Genomic DNA, 8,154 nt, shown 5'->3' with positions numbered 1-8,154 from the left:
TTTCAGCCACCTTCTTACAACCAGGGGAAACCCAACTTGTCAGGTCATAAAACACATGTAACCCTACACTTTCAGACTTTGACACCAGCATCCAAAAACATTCTTCCTTGGTTGGAGAGAATATAATCGACATTAATCTCCCACACCTGCTCCCATTCGCCCACTCCCTGCCTAAGACAGGTCACAACCTCTGCAGTTCATGGTAAGACAATGCCCACCATGCTTTAAATTCACACTCGGGCAAACTTGGGGAGTTCTTAGATATGGCTCTACACTGAGGCCAGAATCTGGTGTCCCAACCACACCAACCCCACTCCTTCACCATCTCTGGCAAGAAAATGGTGTCTTTCTTTCTTGTTTCTTTGGATGAGGTGCTTGAACTCAGGGCTTGGGTACTGTCCCTGATGATGATTTTTGCTCAAGGCCAGTGCTTTTCCACTTAAGCCATGGCACCAACATTGGAAATGAGACTCTCATTGGACTTTCCTCCCTGTGCTGGGATACAAGACCCTTTGGATCTCAGCCTCTCGAGTAGCCAGGATGACAGGCATGAGCCATCAGCGCATGGCCTATGGTGTCTCACAATTTACAATTTCCAACAAGTCCGCCTCTAGACACTACCACCTAGCCACTCCTCTACCTCCTTCAGAGAGACCAAAGGGAGGCTCAGAATCTGGAGAGGGACATGAGCATTAAAGTGCCCCCTTCACATCACTACCCCTTTCTAAGCTCCCATCTGCTTCCTCTGGATGGCCTGGATGTCTGGGCAGATCAGACCTACTAGGACTTCTGAGGCCTGCCCTGTATCCCCCGCCACACCCAACCGATACCTGAGGATTTCTGTGGCCAGCTGCTCCATGTCCCAGTGGAAGCCTTTGTGAGGGTTGCTGATAACCGGGTCCAGGGTGCACAGGGCAGAAGGAGTGTCCAGATCCCCTTTGTCAAAGAAGGAGACACAAAGCATGAATGGATCTACTAAGAGGTACAGGGCACAGCCATCCACCTGTCACCCAGGTCCCTTGGAGTGCAGTTTTACGTTGGCAGTGCTGGGGCTTGAACTCAGGTTCAAGGCGCTGTCCCTGAGCTTCTTTTGCTTGAGGTGAGTCTTCTTCCACCCAAAGCCACGGTACCACTTCTGTCTTTTTCTGTGTATGCGGGACCTAGGAATCAAACCCAGGGTTTCCTGTGTGCTAGGTGAGCCCATACTGCAAAGACAAAATCCCAACATTGGATAGCTGTTCTTCTGTGACCCCTTGGGTCTGTCTCGGGACAGTCTTGCCCATCTTTACCGAGTTTCTAACAAGCAGCCTTGGCTGGAAAAGAACACGCTTCTTTCTGTTGTCCTTTATATATGGCATCTTTTCTCTTTGTGTTTCCTGTCACATCCTCCTTGTTAAGCAAGACCCCCTTTCAAGTGCTGCCTCTAAGAAGCCCGCTCCAATCACCCTGGCAGAGGGGGATCTTCTCCGCTCTGCAGGCTATTGGCCTTGTCATGCTCTGCCTTCCAGCTGGTGTGGGTTGAGAGCGCACAAAGGCGAAGGCCTGGCTTTCACCACCCAATTTCTGAAGGCTCTGATATACTACCCAGGAACCAGTATGTTATCACAATCTGTGAGAGGGCACTTGAGGCCTAGGCAGTCTGGGGGCAACAAATGGGGCCATTCATGTGTGGGCTTGAACTGAGGATCTGGGATCTGTCTTTCTGAGTTTTCATGCTCAAGGCTTCCACTCTACCACTTGAGCCACAGCTCCAAGTCTGGATTTTTGGTGGGCCCAAACAGAGAAGAGTCTTATCGGCTTTCCAGCTTATGGCTGACTTCGATCTTTGATCCTCAGATCTCTGCTTACCAAGGAGCCAGGATGTCAAGTGTGAACCTGAGCCAGACAGCCTCCAGAACCTTTCCTTTGAGCTTCTGTTTATCTCATGTCAACTAGCAAGCCCTAGTTAATATAGTCATTTATAGGGGATCAAGTTCCTCTCATAGGTCAGTTAATCCAAGGAGATAAAGTGTCTTTGGAAAAGGCTAGTCAGAGTTGGCCTAGGTGAGTGTGTGTGTGTGTGTGTGTGTGTGTGTGTGTGTGTGTGTGTGTGTGTGTATGAGTTTCAGGGATACCTACCCCCGTCTCTCCCGTGCTTCATTCTCCCAGTGGTAAGTACATCCATGATCTCCACCCCAAGGAAGGCAGGTAGGGGAGTGTTTATAAGGTCACATCAAGTGGGATGATCTGAATTCTGTACTGCAACTGAAGCTGGGAAAGATAACAGAGAGGAGAGGTTTAGAGGAACGTCAAGGGAAGCCCCTTAACTTTGGCTACAAGAACCAGAAAGAAGAATGAATCTATCCATTTTCGTAGCAAGGTAACAAGTACCAACTATTCATTTATTTTTATTTTTTGTGAGTCACAGGTCTCGGATTCAGGGACTCAGTGTCATAACTGAGCTTCTTTTACACAAGGCTGAGGCTCTATCACTTGAGCCCCAGCACCAAAACTGGCTTTTTTCAGGGGCAGAGGGAGGTAGTTTATGGGAGATAAGAATCTCACAGACTTGGGGCTGGGAAGGTGGCTCAGTGGGAGAGCGCTTGCCTTGCATGCCTGAGGCCCTGGGTTCGATTCCTCAGCACCACATAAGCAAAAAGGAAAAAAGCCAGAAGTGGTGCTGTGGCTCAAGTGGCAGAGTGCTAGCCTTGAGATGAAGAACTGAGGGACAGTGCTTAGGCCCAGAGTTCAGGACCCATGAATGGACCAAAAATAAAAGAATCTCACAGACTCTCCTGTCTGGGCTGGCTCTGAGTAACGACCATCAGAACTCAGCCTCCAGAAGAGCCAGAATGACAGGCGAGAGACACTGGCACCTGACTGCCACCATCCATTTATAGTCCCCTAGGGCCAGTGCTGGGCTACCTGCATTGCACCGTCCTTGTTGTGAGTGGGAAGCAGACATGGGTGGGTTTGATACTTCAACAGCCTACCTAGCTTTGAGCATTGTTGCAGCTCAGTCTGATGCCGGCTTCCTCCTTATCCACAGCAATGACTTCGCGCTGTCACACAACAAATGTCCCCAAAGAGGTGTCGGATCTGGGGTCTTTCCTCTGCACACTGCCCCCATTCTCCGAAACGACACACTGAAGCAACGTGAAGTAGACATAGAGTGAATTCAGTTTCTTACAATCAAGGTCGGGCCAGATAGGTGGCAGTGAGGATCAAAGGCTCGGGATAGTGTTGTGCAGTTGGGCAATGTGATGCCTCCTCATCCACTTTCCTTTAACTGTCTTAGCAAAGGGTAGTGGGGAAGTACTCACCACAAAGACTGACAATGAGTAACCATCACGGTCTAGCCCAGGGCACAGAGGTGCTTACCTAAGGGAGCTAGTTCTACAGGCCGAGCAAGAATGCTCCTGACCCACAGCCTACCTCAAGAATGAGAGGGTCACCTTGGGTCCCAGCCACATGGGGACGCTGAGGCACCTCCACCAGCACATTTTCAACAAGTTACTGAGAGAGAGAGAGAGACAGAGAGAGAGAGAGAGAGAGAGAGAGAGAGAGAGAGAGAGAGAGAGAGAGAGAGAGAGAGAGAAACTTACGTAGGCTGCTGGTGGCACAGACCTAGAAAGGTAACTACACAGGAGGCTGAGATATGAGGATCATGGTTCATAGCCAGCCCAAGCAGGAATGCCTGTGAGATGCTTATCTCCAAAGAACCACCAGAAAACCAGAAGTGGTGTTGTGCCTCAAGTGGTAGAGTCCTAACCTTGATCTGAGGGGCTTGGGGACAGTGCCCAGGCCCAGAGTTCAAACCCCACGACTGACAATAAGTGGATTTCCCAGCACAAGAAGTGGACTGAATAGCACCCATTGTCCTAGGGAGCATGGCAGAGAAGTCAGGCCGAGCTTTCTGTCAGCTGGGGGTTATGAGTAGGTCATCCCTCTTTTCTGTGCCTCCTTTCCTGATGCTGCAAAGCTGAACAATGAAGGATTCCCTTCCTCATGGGGATAGGGTAAAAATGAAAGAGAGCCATATTTTGTTTCATAATCTTATACCTGCGGCATAATAAATAACAAGCCCCTTCTGAGTCCTTTCCAGGTATCTTCTTGTTATATGCTCACAGAATTGCCAAGAAACTTATATGATGACTGTTACCTCTATGCTTGGCTCTGCCCCAGATTTCCTCTTGTATTGATCCCTTGTTTCCTCACAACTGTCCTGTGAGGAGACTGAGGACCAATGGTTCCAGGCCGAACCTAGAGCTTCAAATGTGGTCCAGAATGGGCTGCTGTGGATTAAGAGTTTGGGACCATCATCTAAACCGATGACTGAGCATGGCACTACATATCTACCATCCCAACTACACAGGACCATGCATGATGGTGCATGCCTGTCACAGGAGGACCATGATCCAGCCAAGCCTGAGCATATATGGAATCTCTATCTCAGAAATGCCCAAGAGAGAAAGACTTGGTTCCCATGGAAGAAGACATGACTGGAAAGCCTAAGGCCTTGAGTTCAAACCCTAATATACCAAAAAGAATCCGAGGCCCGGTGCCAGAGGCTCATGCCTATAACCCTACCTACTCAGGAGGCTGAGATCTGAAGAACACAGGTCAAGATTTAAAGTAGGGTTGCCCTTGCCCATCATACGTCATGATGAGAAGACCCATGCCAATACGTTCCATACTAACAGGACTCAAAGACTTACTAAGTGCTGACCACATTCTCTGTCCCCCCTGGGGAGCCACCCCCTGTGGGCCCCACCTCCAGATCCTCGCACACTCCCTCTGCCAGCAACCAGGCCAATGGGAGTAGAGAGTTCCAGGGCACAGAGTTCTCTTGCTCTTATAATTTAACAGTGCTGAGTCCCCTTCAAGAGTCTCACACTTCCAGGCCCCCAGACCTCAGCCTCAGAGCCCATGCTGCCCCCAAAGACAGCGTTTAGAAGTTACCAAAGGGTTCACCACTCCTTGTTACAACCAACTTCTATACACACAGACACACACACACACACACACACAAAGCTATCATGGGTAGCTCCTGTCTGTCATCCTAGTTACTCAGGAGGCTGAGGTCTGAGTATCACTGTTCAAAGCCAGCCACGTAAGAAAGTTTGTGAAGCTCCTATCTACACTGAACTACCAAATAGCCACTGGTGGAGCTGTGGCTCAAGTGTCAGAGCTCTAGCTTTGTGCAAGAAATCTCAGGAACAGCATTTAGGCCTTGAGTTCAAGGCCCAGTTCTTCTACCTCCAAACACACACAGACACAGACACAGACAGACAGACAGACAGACAGACACACACACACACACACACACACACACACACACACACACACACACACACACACACACACGGAGAGCCCAAGCATTCAGTAGTCCCTGAGAACCGAATCATGAACTCCCTCAATTAGGATCACATACCACCCCTGAGAAGGTGGCAGTACTGATATCAGACCCACTGTGGACAAAACAGTGAGCCTCACACATATCTGGAATGCCTCATAGAAGAGCATGGCATTTCCTACCATACACACTGCTATGCGGAAAACTTAATCACCTCTTTTTTGTTGTTGTTTGTTCAGGGGCTTGAACTCTGGGCTTTGGTGCTTGCCCTGAGCTCTTCAGCTTAAGGCAAGCACTCAATTGCTTTAGCCACAGCACTGCTTCTGGTTTTCTGGCAATTCCTTAGAGATAAGAGTCTCAGGGTCTTTCCTGACCAGGCTGAATTTGACCCATGATCCTCAGATCTCACCTCCTGAGTACCTAAGATAAAAGCCATGAGCTACTGGCACCCAACCAAACATCCTTTTCCATTCCTGTTATCCTGTCCCCTCAGGAGACTGAAATCTGAGGACTGCAGTTGGATGCCACTTAGCAGCAAATTCCATAAGAACTCTTTATCTCCAATTAAACACCCAGAAAAGCTGGAAGTGGAGCTGTGATTCAAATGGTAGAGTGCTATCTTGGAGCATAAAAGATAAGATCCATGACCTAGTTTCAAGCTTTTTCTAGCGTAGACCCAAAAAAGAAAGGGAAGCAGGTGGGCATATGGGAACTCAAAGCTAACACATAATACTCAGGACTCCAAGAACTGACTCCATCCTGCTCTTATTCTCTAGATTCTATGTCCTACATCATGGCAGTCTTAGATGGGACTGACCATGCACCAAATTGGGACATTCAAGGACAATCTCATACTGAAAATCCCCTGACCTTATCAAAGACTCAGGATCTCTCACTGTCCTGCCTCAGCACTGGGCAGTGAGGTTAGTTCTAGTTATTCTACCACTAAAGGGAACTAAAGGGTTTCCTGATCAAGGGACGGAGACTGGGGAGATCTAAGTCCCTCTTAGGGAGGTGAAAAGGGCTGCTAATATCCAGAAATTTTCCTATGTTGTGAGTATTATCAAAGAAACCACCCTGCTCAGAGCCCAGTGCCTCTGGTTTTCCCACCAGCCTCTACACAGCTCTGTCCCACCTTCAGCCTGCCCTCTCTGAATCCCAGATCTGGCATGTAGACTACAGACTGAGCCAGCCAATAGACCCATTTCCTGCCCTCATTCGCAGGCTGTCCTGTGGCAGTGGCATGCTTACCTCAGGCTTTGGTGGAGGAATGAATACCGGGGGTGGTATCATCAGATTGAGCCCTGGAAAATCCTAGTCCCCAAGGATGTACTGCACAGGCATCCTGCAGTGAAAGAGAGCCAGGTTGTCAATGATGAACCCAAGGTGCCAGGACTTTTAATAGCAGTGTTGCTGGATCAAAGGCTGGTAGTCTATGTTGTCAGGCGAGGTCATGGCTCCAATTTCCTGACACATCTGACCTAGGACCATCCTCCCTCTTCAAATTCCTGCTTAACCCTTTACCCCCCGTTGAAACTCTCTCATTCCAATACCTCCCTAGCTCTTGGAAACTTTCTTCTTATCTGACCGAAAATAAACTCGATGAGGCTGGGTATAATTTAAGCCTGGTGACCCACCCTGAGCCCTAGGATCTACCCGAGGCTGGTTCCCTCTACAGTTGGTGACCATACAGCTCCTGGCTGTCATGAAGTTGCTGAGAGGTCAGTGGCTTGGTCCCACATATTAGCTTTAGTTTCGGAAACTGACCCACAGAGATTGTGAATACTTGGCTCCCTTGGAGGCTGAAATTGTCTGTCTAATTTGACCCGTCATCACAGGCATTAGTGGAAATTGCCAGCTTCAAGAAAAAAAAAAACCTGGAAAACTTCAAGAGTTCTAAATTCAATGGTCTGCTTTTTCTTCCAGACAGCCTACAGTAGGTTACAGAAAGTGGCATTCCGAGAGCCCTAGCTAACTGCCACAGCAGTTAGCAAGCAGGCTCCCACAGGGGGAATGCACTTGCTTTCTACTGCCCAGCTGGAAATGGCTCAGGCCAGACAGAGACTGGAGTCTGCAGGACTCCAGGGAAAACTGCCCACCAGTACATTGCCCCAGGAGGGAATCCATGCCACCAGTGGGGGCCTGGAGTCCCCTGCCTGGCACCGGTGGCTCACGCCTCTAATCCTAGCTACTCAAGAGGATCACGGAGATCTGAGGATCATGGTTCAAAGGCAACCCTGGCAGGAAACTCTGTGAGAATCTTATCTCCAATAAATCACTAGAAAACCAGAAGTGGAGCTGGGGCTCAAGCGGTAGAGCACTCGCCTTCAGCTGAAGAGCACAGGGACAGGGCTCTAGCCCAGAATTCAAGCCTCACGACTGACAAAAAAAAATGATTGAATTCTTCCTCCTCTTGCCTCACTATTCCCAATAGTATTATTAAAAAGTCATAAGTGGAAAGAAAATAATTTTTTCTGTATGAATTCAGAATTTTTGTTTCAAGTGGGACAAACTACACATTCATACTTCATTTTAACTCAAAAATCTTTCCTTTGTTTAAAATCACAGATGTGAATTTATAATCCTAAAATAGCCGCTACTAATTTATCTGAAATGATCCAAACTATTTTCACGATTCATTATATGTAATAAGAATGTAATAATAATATTAAGTAATATAGTATGTAATAATTGACTTTTGAGAAAGTCAATAACTATGGATTTTTGTGAGATACTGAGTAATAGTAAAACTAATTAATGATTCAATTAAAAAATTCAGTTACATCTAAAAATAAATCATAGTTATAAACTAATGCTGA

This window comes from Dipodomys spectabilis, unplaced genomic scaffold (assembly GCF_019054845.1).
Source record: "Dipodomys spectabilis isolate Male_0828 unplaced genomic scaffold, ASM1905484v1 ptg000040l, whole genome shotgun sequence".
NCBI classification, from domain to species: domain Eukaryota; kingdom Metazoa; phylum Chordata; class Mammalia; order Rodentia; family Heteromyidae; genus Dipodomys; species Dipodomys spectabilis.
This window is presented reverse-complemented; position numbering follows the sequence as displayed.